Source organism: Bos grunniens, chromosome 12 (genome assembly GCF_055505025.1).
Source record: "Bos grunniens cultivar Pamir isolate PY7600 chromosome 12, Bosgru_T2T1.0, whole genome shotgun sequence".
Taxonomy (NCBI): Eukaryota; Metazoa; Chordata; class Mammalia; order Artiodactyla; family Bovidae; genus Bos; species Bos grunniens.
This window is the reverse complement of record NC_141176.1, coordinates 15,378,435-15,394,573: the sequence shown is the minus strand read 5'-3', so window position 1 is coordinate 15,394,573 and position 16,139 is coordinate 15,378,435. Positions and strand designations below refer to the sequence as shown.

At 46.5% G+C, this 16,139-nt stretch overlaps 1 non-coding gene across 1 annotated transcript; it reads right to left on the bottom strand.

Annotated features, from left to right (window-relative positions):
- Positions 1-529: 529 nt before the first annotated feature.
- On the bottom strand, positions 530-602 carry TRNAG-GCC (transfer RNA glycine (anticodon GCC)). The gene has a single exon. It is a non-coding gene; the product is annotated as a tRNA-Gly (tRNA).
- Positions 603-16,139: the final 15,537 nt, after the last annotated feature.

Here is a 16,139-nt window from a genome sequence, read left to right as displayed (position 1 = left end):
GTGGGGCAGAGAGAATGAGATTTGTCTCCTCTCACAAATTTGAGGCACTGCGGGGACGTCTGAATGGAAGAAACAGCTCAGGCAAGTCAGGTTGGAACACCTATGAAAGCAGACACCTCGGGGGGCAATTATCGTGGTCAGGCAAACAGGAGGCTAGGAGGCTTTCTAATGAATGGTGCCTGGCTGTTGCAAGCAGCGGTGTGGTGGAGCGTGTGTGTGTGTGCTGGGGAAGAAGTGAGAGATGCTGTCGTGTATCTGGAGATATGTACACTTTTGTACATCAACCTCTAGCCTGCAGGGACACATTGCTCAAGAGCACCAAGGGAGCCCCGCACAGCTCACAGGGCCTCCAGTCCCACTGCAGTCATCGTAAACTCTGGTAGCTTTCTGGCAGATGGCAGTAAAGGGTCTTGAGAAAGGTGTGAATTTTCCAATTTGAGCAAAGGTACTATGTATGCTTCCAGGGGCTCTGGGGTGTTTGTCAGCCTTCTTTTTTTCTGACTGCACCAAGTGGCTTGTGGGATCTTTGTTCCCTGACCAGGGTTCAAACCCATGCCCCCTGCGTTGGCAGCACAGAGTCTTAACCACTCGACCACCAGGGAAGTCCCCCCACCCTTTTTTATTCTTTGTGACCCCATGGACTGTAGCCCATCAGGCTCCTCCATCCATGGGATTCTCTAGGCAAGAATCCTGGAGTGGGTTGCCACTTCCTTCTCCAGGGGATCTTCCTCACCCAGAGATTGAACCCATGTCTCTTGCATTGCCTGCATTGGCAGGCAGATTCTTTACCACTGGTGCCATGTGGGAAGCCTTTTTAAATTAAAATAAATAAAGCCTGCAGAATTTCTAATCCCTTCTGATCTTGTTACATGATGTGAAGAATCAAAGACCCTGAACTACTATTTTATAAAGTGGGCACTGTAATGTTGGCATGGTGTTTCTTGTACATGTTTTGTGTGTGATTGTGGGACATGCTGGAAAGTTGAGTTGGTACAGATTTCATGGAAAACTTTTTAGCATGCAATACACATCAAGAGTCATAAATATGTTTCTTCCTTTTATCTGCTTATTATACTTTTAGAAGATCCCCTGGAGAAGGAAATGGCAACGCACTCCAGTACTCTTACCTGGAGAATCCCATGGAGGGAGGAGCCTGGTAGGCTACAGTCTATGGGGTCGCAAAGAGTTGGACATGACTTCACTTTCACTTTCACTTTTCACTTTCATACTTTTAGAAATCTACATCCAGGGAAGAATCAGAGAAGAGCAAAGATACAGACTGGTGAACAAGGATGCTTTTTTTTTCCTTATAGCATCATCTATCATTAAAAAAAATACTTGAAACAATAAAAAAAAGTCCTGTAATAGAATGAATGAACAAATGGTATGCCCATCTGGTGCAATATTGTACAGCTGATTATTTACAGCCAATATTATCTAATGACATGGAAAGAAGCAGAATCCCAAACTCTATGTATACTTTGAGTCCAACTTTGTCTAGAAGGCAATACACACATACCTAAAAACAGGAAGGAAATACCAAACATTAACAGAGGCTATTTCTGGATGGCACAGTTACATTTAATTTTTTTCCTTTTATTTATTTCAATTCCCCAAATTGTTTTTGAAATGCATATATGATTGCTTTCGTAGTCAGGAGCTTTTCCCCAAAGTAATACCATACAGTTTGGGAGTCTGGGTTGAGTGCCATGAGATACCCCATGGTAAGCTCTCACCAACCCCCAGCACAAGGGCATTTCAGAGCCATCCAACACTTTGTGGGTCTCTACTTGGTGCTCTTACCCTTTAGACGGGGGTCCTGGGCTGCCCCTGCAGTGGGCAATGCTGGCATTGAGGGACAAGGCTTCAAGCCCACTAAGGACCCCTTCGGGCTCTCATCCAGGCTGACGTGGGTGGTCCACCTTCTCATCAGAAAACGAAATCTGAATGCCCAGGGTCTTATGCGGGAAATGCCATTTTAGCTGCAAGTGCCTTCCCTGGGCCTGCCAAGCAGGCGATGCAAGAGTTCTGTGGGTGGGGAAGGGTTCGCTCTGTGGGTGGGGAAGATCCCCTGAAGTAGGAAATGGCAATCCACTCCAGTTTTCTTGCCTGGAAAATTCCTTGGACAGAGGAACTTGGCAGGATACGTCCATGGGGTCGCACTTGACATTCTTTTAGGAAACCAGGATTGAACCATTCACTGACAGCTTTTTGCAAGCACTGAAAGATTTTAAAGCACAAACCTAGATCTCATTAGTCTTCTCCATCTGGTAACTTTCCTCCTGACAGAGTGCTCCCTTTCCTTACTGCTCTTTTGCAAATGAAAATCAGAGTGGCTTAAAAAAAATTATTTTCAGGTGGATTTTTGATCCATTGCGTGTAGAAATCCCTGAGATACTTATCAAAATGAAATTCTATATCAAGAATCGCAAAAATTGGAATTCTTATTTGAGGGTTAGCAGAAAAAAATGGGTAATTTCACAAGGTAGGGAGAGGCCAATGTCAGATAGAACAAATTAAAATAGCAAAAAGAGAAAATTGAATTCATTTCTATTAGGCTCAATAATCACGAAAGCATAATAACTTGGATATTTAGAGTGAGCTCTCTATCTTTTAAACATGCTCTTTTTTTTTAATGGATTAAAAAAAAATTATTTATTCAGTTGTGCCAGGCGTTAGTTGTGGATCTAAGCCGTGATTCCCGCTCTGGATCTTCCGTCTTTGTTGTGGCACGCAGGATCTTTCATTGCGGCAGGCGAACTCTTAGCTGTGGCCTGTGCGTTCTAGTTCCCCAACCAGGGATAGAACCCAGGCCCCCTGTACTGGTAGCTTAGAGTCTTAGCTACTGGATCACCAGGGAAGTCCCTTAAACATGATCTTTTGAGGGAACAAAACATTGACATGTATATGTAGAAAGTCATTCGGCTTCCAAGAAAGTTAGACCCCAAAAGTTCGTAACTCTCCAGTCTCCAAGGACTCTTGTCCTCAGGCTGAGACCCCAAAGAGCAGAGACCTAGAGGAAGGGGAACGTAGCGCGTGTGACTATAGCTCTCATCTCAGGTAAACAACTGTTAACATTCAAATGTTCTGCAGCTTCCTGTGTGTATGCAATTATTTCAAAATAGAAAGTTAAAAAAAATTAAGTGAGAACGAGAAACATTAGAAGCCTAAGGAGTGTAGCTTCATTATAGTAACTTTTGCCACCATCCCTAGGAATATGACATAAAGGTAAAGTTAGATGCTGGTAAGTGGAGGGTAACTGGCTTGGGAGTAAGGGGTACACAGGATGCAGGGAGACTAGAAGAAACGAGTTAGGGTCCCACTGTTCCACCACCACTACAGGACAGAGGGGCAGGAGTTGAATTTCTGTGAAAATTTTGGGAAAAGTGTTAGTCTCTAGTCATATCTGACTCTCTGCGACCCCATGGACTGTAGCCATCCAGGCTTCTCTGTCCATGGGATTCTCTAGGTAAGAATATTGGAGTGGTTTGCCATTTCCTTCTCCAAGGAACCTTCCCGACCCAGGGATGGAACCTGGGCCTTCTTCATTAAGGGCAGTTTCTTTACCATCTGAGCTACCAGGGAAGCCCTGGTATTATGGGATGGAATATTATGGGAGGGGGGTATGTGAGTGTTTTGGGGGGAGGGGTAATGCTAGAGTTGGTTGTGTGGGTTTTGGGTTTGGTTTGGTTTTGGTTGGGTTGTTTACATTTAGATGACTGGGTGCAGACACGCGTCTCTGGCATTGCTGTTGAATTCCAGTGTAGACACACAAGGTCTTCTGTCCTTTTCTCACCACCAGCTGCTAGCTTGTTCCACCCAGGGCTGAGTTAGGTCAAACAAGTTCAACAATTCCTGGAGATGTTCTGAGGGATCAAGTGTGCAGCCAATGTAAGATTCTTTTTTCAGTTGGTGTCATGGATTCATTCTCCAACTTCTGCTTGAGCCACAAGCCACTGGTGGATAAAATGATCTCAGTGACTGGATGTGGTGCCCACGGGGTGCTCTTCCTTCACTGGTTCTGTTCGCCCTGGAAGCTGAAGCTAGACCCAACCTTTTCTGGCAAGATCCCCAACTGGCCTATATTTTTAAAAAGCCAGCAGGTCTGGTCAGAGAACCTTGGCTGCTTCCATGACACTTTTTCAGCACAGAAACTGGTTCCATGCACTTAGCGGTTGCCCAGCACACAGCTCTGAATGGAGCTCTTCCCCAGTCCTTCCCACTGGCAGCCGGAGCTCGCATTCCTTTTCTGGCAAGGATGCCCTGCACGACTGCCTGTACCCAGAGAGCTGGCTCCGCTCCCTAGCAATTCCACAAGGCTCCCGCTCTGTGATGGTAAACATGGAGCAGCCTAAACTTTCCCAAAGCGCTGGGATCGAAAACAGAAAGTACCTGGGGCCCCGATGACAAGCAACAGAGTCCCCCCTGCCGCTCAGCAGAGAGCTTTTAGAATGTAGAATAAATCTGGCACTGAAGGTTTGGTCACAGTGATTGCTTCAATTTGGGGCACGGATATTTCAAATTTCTTCTCAAGGCTTGGGCAACTGCATAAGCTTTCTTTATTTTGTCATCTGTAATCATAGGCAAACAGCTAGTTTTATAGAGGAGTAAAGCTGGGCAGCGAATCAAACAGCCCTGGTGCACAGCTTCAACTTGACATAGACTTGGAACTGATTTTATTGCCAATGTGTGATATCTGGGGGAAATTCTGTATTTTCTTCAACTTACAATTCTTTATCTGAAAACCGATAGAAAATGCAGTGCCTGTGTGATAAGGTCAGTGAAAGAATAAGCAAATAAACGAATACAAAGGCACCCACTAAGCACTCCAAAATCTTCCTCCTACCTTCTCTCCTGCTCTCCATCCCCTTTTTCCATCTCTAGAGTGGTAATTTTCAAACTAGTTTAATGTCTGGAACTTCCTTTTTTTTTTTTTTTGGCTTCCCTGCGCTGCATGCAGGATCTTAGTTACCCAACCAGGATGGAACCTGTGGCCCCTGCAGCGGGCATGTGAAGTCCTAACCACTGGACTGCCAGGGGGTTCCCATGTCTGGAACTTTAAAAGCATTTAAATGTATATGTATGTAGAAGCCAGGCATAGAAAATAGATAAAACCCCCAAGCTGCTACAGAAGTACCTGACTGGTCCTGTCTTTCCTCAGAAGTTTCTTGCAATTTAATCCTTGGGGATGGCCTTTCTCCTTTACTGGGAGACCCAGGGGGGAGTTGTTATTCAGTCACTAAGTTATGTCCGACTCTTTGTGACTCCGTGATCTGCAGCACACCAGGTTTCCCTGTCCTTCACCATCTCCTGGAGTTTGCTAAAACTCATGTCCATTGAGTTGGTGATGGCATCCAACCATCTCATCCACTGTCACCCCCTTCTCCTCTTGCTCTCAATCTTTCCCAGCATCAGAGTCTTTTCCAGTGAGTTGGTTCTTCCCATTAGGTGGCCAAAGTATTGGAACTTCAGCTTCAGCATCAGTCCTTCCAAAGAATATCCAGGATTGATTTTCTTTAGGATTGACTGGTTTGATCTCCTTGCTGTCCCAGGGACTCTCAAGAGTCTTCTCCAACACCACAGTTCAAAAGCATCAATTCTTTAGTGCTCAGTCTTCTTTATGGTCCAACTCTCATATCCCTACATGCCTACTGGAAAACTATAGCTTTGACTATACAGATGTATGTCAGCAAAGTGATGTCTCTGCTTTTTAATATGCTGTCTAGGTTTGTCACAGCTTTTCTTCCAAGAAGCAAGAGTCTTTTAATTTCGCAGTTGCAGTCACCATCCACAGTGACTTTGGAGCCCAAGAAAATAAAGTCTGTCCTTGTTTCCATTACAGGGACAGAGTCGGATCACTGGTCCCTGCGATGCCCACCCTGCCTCCCCTGACCCTTTCTACAGTCTCCTCCCCTTCCTTAGATTCAGGCATCTGAAAACTTCCTAGGGAGGGCTCCATTGTGTTCTGGGTTAAAATTCATGCATTTGGGGTTTGAATTCTTTCCGCTTTGGTGTTTGCTCTGATGAACTCTCTATCTGGAGACGAGGCACCGCTGGCTGACCAAGGGCATTCAGCAAGGCCGAGACTTTATTGGTTCAGCTGCAGGGAGAGCTGTGTGAGCTCCAGTTTAGTGCCCAGGTAGCAGAAAGCAAGGAGGTGCTCAGTGAGCACAACTCTTTACTTGGGTTTGAGTGTTTATCTGATTTGTCGTTTGCCATTTGCACACATTCTCAGTCGTGTTAGATCTTCACGACTCCATAGACTGTAACCCACCAGGTTCCTCTGTCCATGGGATTCCCCAGGCAAGAATACTAGAGTGGGTTGCCATTTCCTTCTCCAGCGGATCTTCCCCCCCCCAGGGATGGAACCCACATCTCTGGCATCGCCTGTACTGGCAGGTAAATTCTTTACCACTGGCGCCACCTGGGAAGTCAGTACCCGAACTGTATTGGCACCTAGAAAGGGCTGATGGAATTAGGCCCGCTGGTGCAAGATGGGGGCATTAAATGGTAACTCACAAAACGCTTGGCTGTGACCTGGGGACCTGAGCTCCTGTAGGACCTGCTCTGATGGGTGTGTTTGCGTCCTAAGAGTGAGGTGGTCTCGGCAGGAGACCTGCTTCAGGGGGCCCGCAGCTAAGCAGGTCCCCGCCCACCCAGAGCCCGGAAGTCCTGGTGGGTGCCCCGCCCCATCCCACCCCAGGACCGTGCCCTGTCCCCGCCTCCTTCTCCTATTGGCTCAGGATTTCTTTTCCTGCAGGACCAACCCGGGCCTTTGGAGAAGTGTCCAGGGGCTGGGAAAAGAGCTTCTCCCCTTTATGTGGCTCCGATCATAGATCGCTTGGTCTGAAGGGTGAGGACTGCCTGGAGTCCTGCCCTCAGCCGGGAGTCGGAAAGTACAGTAGTGCTTTCAAGATCTCTGTCATCGGTAAACAGAGCCTTTAAACTCTGGGTCTGGCGTGTTGTTTCTTCTGCTGGGCCGCCTGTGGTTGCCATGGATATGGCTTTGTCTCCGGAGGCCTATAACCAAGGAGGATTTAAATCCTCGTGGGTCAATATTTCCATAAAACCCCCAAAAAAAGGAAAAAGGAAAACTTTCTTGAACAGCTCTAACATACCCTTAAAGCATATGACCAAAAGAACAACAAAACCATCTGGCTTTCCAGAACCCATAGGGACACACATTTAAAAAAACTACTCCAGATTATGAAGATGAAGCCCACTTAATGTCTCTCTGACTGCAACAAGTGAAAATGATGGTATTTCCCAGTAGGTGTTTTGGACAATATAAAGCTACTTTTTTTTTTTTTTTTTTTAATGCTAGTGCTTATATTTCAGAATGCCTCTAGAGTTGCCTTTTTTACAATGTGCCATATTCCAGCAATAAATGAACCTGTGTTTCAGGCCAACAGTAGTTGTTTCTGTCTGACACGGGAGGTTCAGTGACACTGGGGGATGACTATGGAACATGGGTAGATTGAAAAGGCTTAAAAAAAAAAAAAAGGGTGGGGAGAAGAAGAAGAAAGACTGTGTCCTGCTCCGTAACTAAAGAACTCTGGAGTCTTTGAAAACACAGGCCATGTTCTCCTGGGATTCCTCATAAGTTACTTGGGAGAAAGCTGCTGTCGCCTGGTGAAACGGAGGTCAGGGAGCTGGGGAGCAGCCACAGTCCCGCCATGCCTTGGTTCTTTGCTCAAGAGCCTCATCCTTTTTAATGGGCCGCTCTTTGTGTATGTTTCTTTGTGTCTCCAGGGACCTCACTGCTTCGGCCAGGGAAGCAAGCTGTGGACTTTGGGCTGAGGACCTCGGCGGAGGTGCCCACAGCTGGAAAAGAGCTGTTTCCATAGCAGCATCCTCGCCAGCAGCACTCAGCTGCCCCCTACTCCTCATGGTAGCAACTCAGGGTCTTATCATCCGTCCCACTTGCTGCCCTGTTTATTGTCTTGGGGAGCAAGACACTTCCAATAAAGAAGTTGTGTCTGGGTTGCAATTACCCAGCGACCCTTTTTTTTTTTTTTTTACTGAATTGGGGCAAAAAGTGACGTTCATTTCCTTTCCATGTACTTGGGTTTTCCCATGTTGGTACTTCGTAATATCCACAGTCTCCTTGCTTGCCTGCCTTAGGCGTTCTCCCCAAACCTTGCCCGTGCCGGTCACCTGGCAACCGTTGGGACTTCTCTAGTGAAGGTTAGGACCCTCTTGCTCTGACTCCGAGTGCCTGGATTGGAAAGGCCTTGATGATGATTAGGAACAGAGAGGGCAGTGCAACGGCTGGCAGGCTGCCACCAGGGTCAGTGGTGGCTTGTCTGGAGGGGGAGCTCAGGCTTGAAACTGCCTCTGGTAGGTCCTGGGAGAAATGGTTTACTCCCAGGCCAGCTTGCTCCCATCCAGTCACCAACTGCCTGGGAGGCGGTAGTGGGGTGCCTTGGTCGTGGGCCAGTGAACAAAGATTCAGCTTTTTGGCTTGATGAGGTCAGTTATGGGGTGGGTCTGGGAGCCCTAAGAAAACTCCGGGGTGATAGGAGGAGTCCCTGGATAAACAGCTGCTAGGTTCTCTGAACCACTGTATAGACCCTCAGAGGACGTTTGACCCCATGCATGCTGAGTCCTAACTTTTTGCAGCACTATGGACTGTAGCCCATTAGGCTCCTCTGTTCTTGGGATTTTCCAGGCAAGAATACTGGAGCGGGTTGTCATTTCCTTCTCCAGGGAATCTTCCCAACCCAGGGATCGAACCTGCATCTTCCTCATTGCAGGCGGATTCTTTACCACCGAGCCACTGGGGAAGACTTTGACCCCTATGGCTTCCATAAAGTTCCTCCAGGGCCACCACCAGCAGGGAGCAATTTCATGAAAAAGCTGGGCTACCCTGGTCCTGACTTGACACCAAGCTGAGAAAGATCATTTGATCTGGACTAAAAGGAGTTGCCTGAGGTTCCGAAGTTCATGAATGGGATAGAGAGATGCTTGTGATTTGGATTTGAGGAAGATTCCAAAAAGACCCGGGAAGGTTATGAAGTTTTATGTGACATGCTATCTGTACCCGTACTGAAAACATCACGCAGAAGAAAAGGAAGAGGCAGCTACAAGAACCGATGTGCTGATGAGGGGAGGCTGTTAGAGCTCTGATTTCAGATGAGCACAAACAAAAGATGGAAGGAGGGGGATGTAATGAAGGGTGTCACAAAAGAATAGCAGGAATCTGTATATTAGTGTCAGGAAAAGCTGAAGTCCAGAATATGCTAAGACTTGTGAATAGCAGCTGACATGAGGATAATGCTCCATAGTTTGCAAAGCATTTTCATGTAAATGATCACATGGATCCTCACAATAATCCTTGGGGGATGGGGTGGGTAAGAATTATTATTCTCAGAGCATGTGGGGGACGTCTCGGAGGCGAAGCTGGGATTTGAGCCCAGATCATTTCAGGCCAAATGCTGGGTCTTTCCATGACTCCACATCTCTTTCTGTGACACTGCTCAAAAATATATTTAGAGAAAGATGGGGCAGGGCCACGCTTAGGGAGCCACTGTACCACAGGCGGGTGATAGAAAGCAAGACCAGCAGGTTCTTCAATGCATCATAAAGCAAAACCATCTTTAAAGGCTGGAAAAAATGTCTCAAGGCGGATGAGATCTTCCAGGGGGCTGAGTTCTCCAAGCCTCAGGTCTGAATGTTGTAGATGTGTGTGTGCTGTGTGTGCTCCATCGTGTCTGACTCTTTGCAACCCTGTGGACTGTAGCCCACCAGGCTCCTCTGTCCATGGGATTTCCCAAGCAAGAATACTGGAGTGGGTTGCTATTTCCTTCTCCAGGGGATCTTCCTGACCCAGGGATCAGACCCAGGTCTACCACATTGCAGGCAGATTCTTTACTACTGAACCTCCGGGGATCCCAGACAATGTAGATGGCTGTTTCCCAAAGGGACCTGAATTTCTCCTGCATGACACTCACTCCAGAAATAACCTGTTCAGTGTTCCCTGCTAGACTTAGCTTCTCTAAGGCAGGGACCATGGTCATCCTGTCCATCATGTTGTGGCCATCGACTGTTCAGGCACTGAATGAGCAACTGATCACAGACCTGTGAGCAGTCATTTCTGGGAAATTATGGGAGGTGTGCCACAGAGAGAGGTGGAAGTCATTGTGATTTACAAAAATGAGAAAAGGCAGGTTCTAGAGTCTACTTACCAATTAGCTGACATTAATCTCGAGGCATTTACACTCATGTCAAAGATAAAACTGAGGTCCAAAGGCATAAAGCGAGTCCTGTGAGCCCATCTCACTCAGCCCAGAGACCTGATCAGTAAGCATCTGTTTTGGGTTGCTCAAGACTGAGGTCTTGAGGGGCCATCTGATCCACAATGTGTCATAAATGCAGAAAAACAAGATTTTGAGGCAAGAATAGTCTTTTTTTTAAGCATTAGATCTTGCTTTTACAGTGAATTGTTCTGTTACGTATTTAGTCTTAGAAGAGGAAGTTTCACTTTCTGCTTGTGCTGGAAGATACATATTTTGGAGAAGTTCGAAGTGGATACATTTAATACCAAAGTTCAATGAAGCTTTCAATTGTCAACCCATCTCATCATCACCATAGTTACCACACATCAAAGTGTAAACATAGGCAGAGACCTCTCTAAAGGACTTTGAGATCGTGAGGGACTGGATTCAATTGAAATAGATTTTCAGACATTTCTTAAGCTCCTCTCTTCTTGGGAAGGACATTGATTAAGGGTGGACCTCCCATTTCCTCTTTTCCTGACTCCAGGCCCACCTTTCCAACTCTGCTGCTGCTGCTGCTAATTCGCTTCAGTTGTGTCCAACTCTGTGTGACCCCATGGACTCAGCCTACCAGGCTCCTCCATCCATGGGATTTTCCAGGCAACAGTACTGGAGTGGGGTGCCATTGCCTTCTCCGCTAAAGATACTAATCTTCCTCAAAGGTGTAGTTCTGGGCCATCGGTCTTGAGGGGCCATCTGATCCACAATGTGTCATAAATGCAGAAAAACAAGATTTTGAGGCAAGAATAGTCTCTTTTTAGGCATTATATCTTGCTTTTACAGTGAATTGTTCTGTTAAGTATTTAGTCTTAGAAGAGGAAGTTTCACTTTCTGCTTGTGCTTTCCAACTCTATGTGTGGACTTTTAAGGGCTAAAAGGAGTCTGAGCTAACCCCATCTCATGGCCTCCTCCTTATTCATGTCACTGAAGCCAACAAGGGTCTTCTGTCTGCCCCTCTAAACACCAAGCGTGTTCCCACCCCAAGGCACTGGCATCTGCTGTCCCTTCTTCCAGAATTCTTCCCCAGGTCCTTATCCCCATGACCAGCTTGCTATCATTCAAGCCTGAGCTCTATCAGTCTCCTTGGGGAGAGGCCAGCCTGACCCACTCCCCATTGTATTTTCTTCATCATGCTTTCATCCCAATATGAATCTACTCTCTGTTCTCCCTGTTCTAGGTCCCCTTTCCTCTCTCTCTCCTTCCTGGTTGCTCCTGTTTCCCTTCCTCATCTGTCTCCCCTAAAATGGAACCTCTGGGAGGTAGGGAACTTGTTTGTCTTGCTCTCTGATGCATCCTCAGTGCCTGGGAAGGTACCTGAGCAGGTGCTCCACACACACGTGTTGTCTGAATGAGCTGACTTGCCCACATTCTTTCTTGGCTGCTTCTGTTGGGAGCCTTCAGGACACTAGGGACATCTATTTTCAACAAATGAAGAAAGGGAGAAGGCCAGTGGAGACCACTGAATGCGCTTTGACATCGGCAAAGAGTATTCATGCTTCAGGGGTCTCTGATAAGCTGAAAGCAAACCACAGCGACAGGCTCAGATCACAAGTTCTGGAAGCATCCTTAAGTCCGAAGGAATGGTGCTCTGTCTGGGTGCAGTAAATGAAACCTCCGGGGAAGCTGAGAAAAGGGAATGGGGTGGGTTCCCTCTGGGAACATAAAGAGCACTGCTGACTGAAGGTAAGCCTTCTCAGGGTCCCTCAAAATATCCTTTACTCAGATCATCTTGGACCTCCTGATGAATTCTCGTGAGCAAGATCAGGTTGGAAGGAGCTAAGAAAAGGCCAAGAACAGGGAGGAGAGAGTAGCTTGGGTAGCAGAGGAGGCAGAGAAAAGCAAGTCTCAGGAGGTACTGGCTCAAATCGAGCATTTCTGCTGGTTTTATTGAATGATGTAGGCATACCCGCTCTTTACCTTTGGCAAAATGGGGATGGTACTGCTGACATTTTTAGTGGAGAAGGTAGGAACGGGTGAGACTATCAGGTCATCTTTGTGAGCCAGACCCCAAATAACAGTCAGTTAAATAAGATAAGAAGTGTTCTGTCACATGGAAACTCTCACGTGAGCCTAAAGCACTAATGGCTTGCAAGGCAGTGGTGGAGTCATTGACCCAATCGCCTTCCACTTTTTTGTCCTGCCATCTTTGGAATGCTGCCCTCATCTGCATGAGGCTCACTGCCTCATCCGTATTTAGACCAGAAAAAAGAAAGAAGGGGAAAGACACTCACGTTACAAGCTCGTACACACCTTCCATTCACATCTTATTGGCCAGAACTTTGTCTCATGGCCATACCTCAGTGCAAAGGAGTCTGGGAGATGTGGTTTTTAACCAGGGTGGCCACATTCCAAGTGAACATTCTACAACCACAAAGAAAAGGATATAAGGAGACAGCATATCTGCCATGGGTGACTGGAGGAAATACAGTCAAATGCCTTGTAAGTACAATATTGGCTTTCCTTTGCAACTGCCCCAGGGGGCGAAAATCAAATGGAAATTGAGAGATTCTCTGCCAGATCTTTGCAGAGCAAGGAACTGCATGGATTTTGATGAACAAAGCAATGAAAATTTATTCCTAGAAAGCATATTAAGCCCACTGATAATAAACAAGGCACGTTAATGCTGTAAAACAGAATTGGAGCAATTCTGAAATCTTCATGAGAATGTAGTGGCTACCAGCTAATTTAGCTAATCAGTCAGGATACTGCTTCTTGCCTCCACCCTCAACCACTTAGAATTAACTCTAAAGCAGGTCCACTGTGGAGTCTGGATCCAGAAATACTGGAATGTAAGTGTTGCAGGAAATGTGTGGCAGGCACTTATTCACCCTGTGTACAATTACTAAAACCTTGCCCAAAGCATCATGCTGGACTGTGGGGGTTCGGCAGCTCTGCCCTTGAGAAGGAGAGAGATGTGCCTTGAGAGTTCACTAACAAAATGCCAGCCTGTGAGTTCATCCATTCACTCAACAGATGCTTACTATTATGAGTCAGACTCATTGTGAAAGGGATGAAAAGCTAATCAAGATTTCTGGCCTCAAAGTGCACATCCTAGCGTTAAAAAAAAAAAAAAAAGGAAGAAAAAAGACTAGAGGGACTTCTCTGGTGAAGAAGCTACTCATGCAAGGAGCAAGGCAAAGAGATGGGGAAAAAGCTTGGGGTGTGAATGGACCAGCCAGCAAGGGTGCTAGTGTGGCTGGAGTGAACTGAGTGAGGGGAGAGGGAAGTGAGCTGAGACGGAGACGAAGGGGCTGGGCCCAGACGGTTTCTGGAAGGCTAGGAGCTTTAGCTGGTCCTGGAAGGACAGATAAGGTTTAAGTCTGAGAGAAGGGGAAAACGTTTTCAAAGCAGGGAGAACTGTGAAGGGCCTGAGCAGTGTAAGGACAGGCTCAGGGTAGTAGATGAGAAGGGTTCCTATCGGGAGTAGGGGGTAAAGGCTGGAAAGAGAAACTGGGGAAAGTTCTAGAAGGTCTTAAAGGTCAAGGAGCTTAAATTCTCAAAGATAATGTGCAGCCATTTGAGCAGGAGTGAAGCATGATCAAGATGTGGTTTTAGAAGCATTATCTTGGTACTGCACCAAGGCTTCTTAATCTGGGCACTGTTGATGGGTTGTTTTGTTTTTTTCTTTTGTGGTGAAGAGCTTCTCTGTGCACTGAAGGATGTTTAGCAGTATCTCTCGTCTCTAGATGCCAGAAGACCCCCTTCAGGCATGACAACCAAAATGGTCTCCAGATGATTGCCAATGCTTAAAAAAAATTGCTTTAGGTCTTTTTTATGTTTTGGTTTTTGAAAATCAGATTTTGGACTTGAAGTATCTTGATAATTGACGTTGCTCCTTCCACTGTAATTGTGTGGACAGAGGAAGGAGAAATTTTAAGTAGTGGGAAGGCAACCTTCGTTAGAATTGGAATTCTTGAATTTTATTTGAAAATTTAAGAAAAGCTCATATGATGTTTATACAAACAATTTTTTTTTTTGGCCCTGCCATATGGCATGCAAGTACCCCAACCATGGATCGAACCCATGCCCTCCTGCAATGAAAGTGCAAAGTTACAGATAAGTTTTAATTCACTCTAAAATGAGGCTGTGAAAGCCCTAAGGGATCTTTCCTCCACACTTGACACTGACATTTTTACTCTTCTTACCGTATGCACCTCTCTTCTCGGACAAGCAGCCACCCTAGAGCAGGCCCTGAACTTGGGAGGTGAGAGAGGCAAGGCACAGAGGGAAAGGGCTCTTTTCTAAAGAGGAGCTGTGTATATTGAGCTGAAAAATAAGCATTAAGGAGGATTGTTGTGAAATATTATTTCGAGGCCCCTAGGTTTAAATTAGCATTGTGGCAACTCTTTGGGATTAAAAAACTCCCCGAATTAAAATACTGTAATTTTTCCTTCTCCCCTACATGATTTTTGAAAGATATGCAAAGAGAATATGAAGAAATCCAGACATGGTTTTTTAAAAATCCGTCCTCTGGACTTCACGGTGGTCAGAGGTTAAGCCAGTGGGGGGACATGGGTTTGATCCCTGGTTCGGGAAAATCGCGTATCCCATGGGGCATCTAATCTGGTGCCTCCAACTACTGAGACCAAGGCCCATGTGCCACAGCAAGAGGAGCCGCCGCAATGAGAAGCCCTCACACCTCAACAAAGAGGAGCCCCTGCTTGCCAGAGCTAGAGAAAAACCCACACACAGCAACGAAGACACAGCACAGCCAAGAATAAAGAAATAAAAAATTTAAAAACTCTATCTTTCTATGTCTTTCAAATTGTGTACTGGGTTGAATAATGTCTTCTCCAAGTTCATGTCCATTTGGAATTTCAGATTTGGAAATGGTCTTTGCAGATGCAAATAGTTAATAAGATGAGAGCATCCTGGATTACAGCGGGTCCTAAACTCAGTGAATGATGTCCTTAAAGGAGAGGAGAGAAGGCCCAGGGACACGCTGAGAAGAAGGTCACGTGGAGAAGGAGGTGGAGATGGGAGTGATGCATGTGTGAGATGCCATGCAGATTGGCTGGTGGCGCCAGAACCTCAGAGGAGGCAGGGTAACATCTTCCCCCAAAATCTTTGGAGAGAGTACCTTGATTTTGCACTTCTAGCTTCCAGAACCATGAGAAAATACATTTCTGCTGTTTAAAGTCATCCAGCGTGTGGCAACTTGTAGATGCCCCGGAGATCTGGAGTGGCAACCTACTCCAGTATTCTTGCCTGGGAAATCCCACAGACAGAGGAGTTCACGGCGTCTCAAAGAGTCGGATGTGACTGAACAACTAATATACAGTAGTCCCTGCAGCCCTAGGAAACTAGCATGAAAGGTCATTTTATAACTGCTTTCAGTTTTTTTTTTTTAAATTAACACCTGGGCTTGCTTCTTCCTCCTTGGAACTGCCTGCTTTTCAGAACTGGCATAACTTGCAGCAAAAGGCTGGCCTTTGCCCTGTGCTTGGCCACCAGTGGAGTGGCTTCAAACGCGACCACTCAGACTTCAGTTCCCGCTGCACCCAGAAAACACAGCCAAGAATTCTGTGCGCCAAACAGGTTTCTGAATGGAAGCCCGCAGGTAGCAGTGATGCTTCCTTCGGATCAAATTCTGAGACCAGAGGCTTTGGGCCGCCCTCTGCCTCGATGGGTAGTGGCTCTCAGTCTCTGGAATGAAGGTTAGCGACCTCGTTAGAGAAGATTTCACACCCCTAAATTAAAAGGCGGGGTGGGGGGGGAGCTTCTGGTTGGGTCCCAGAGGAAATCGGGAGAGGTGAGTCAGTGGATCATGGGGTGGGAGTAGAAGGGAGAACTAAAGACTCAGGGGAGGGGGAGTGCCCGGGGACGGGGGAGAAAGGGGAGCAGGACAGCTGAAGCCTTTCA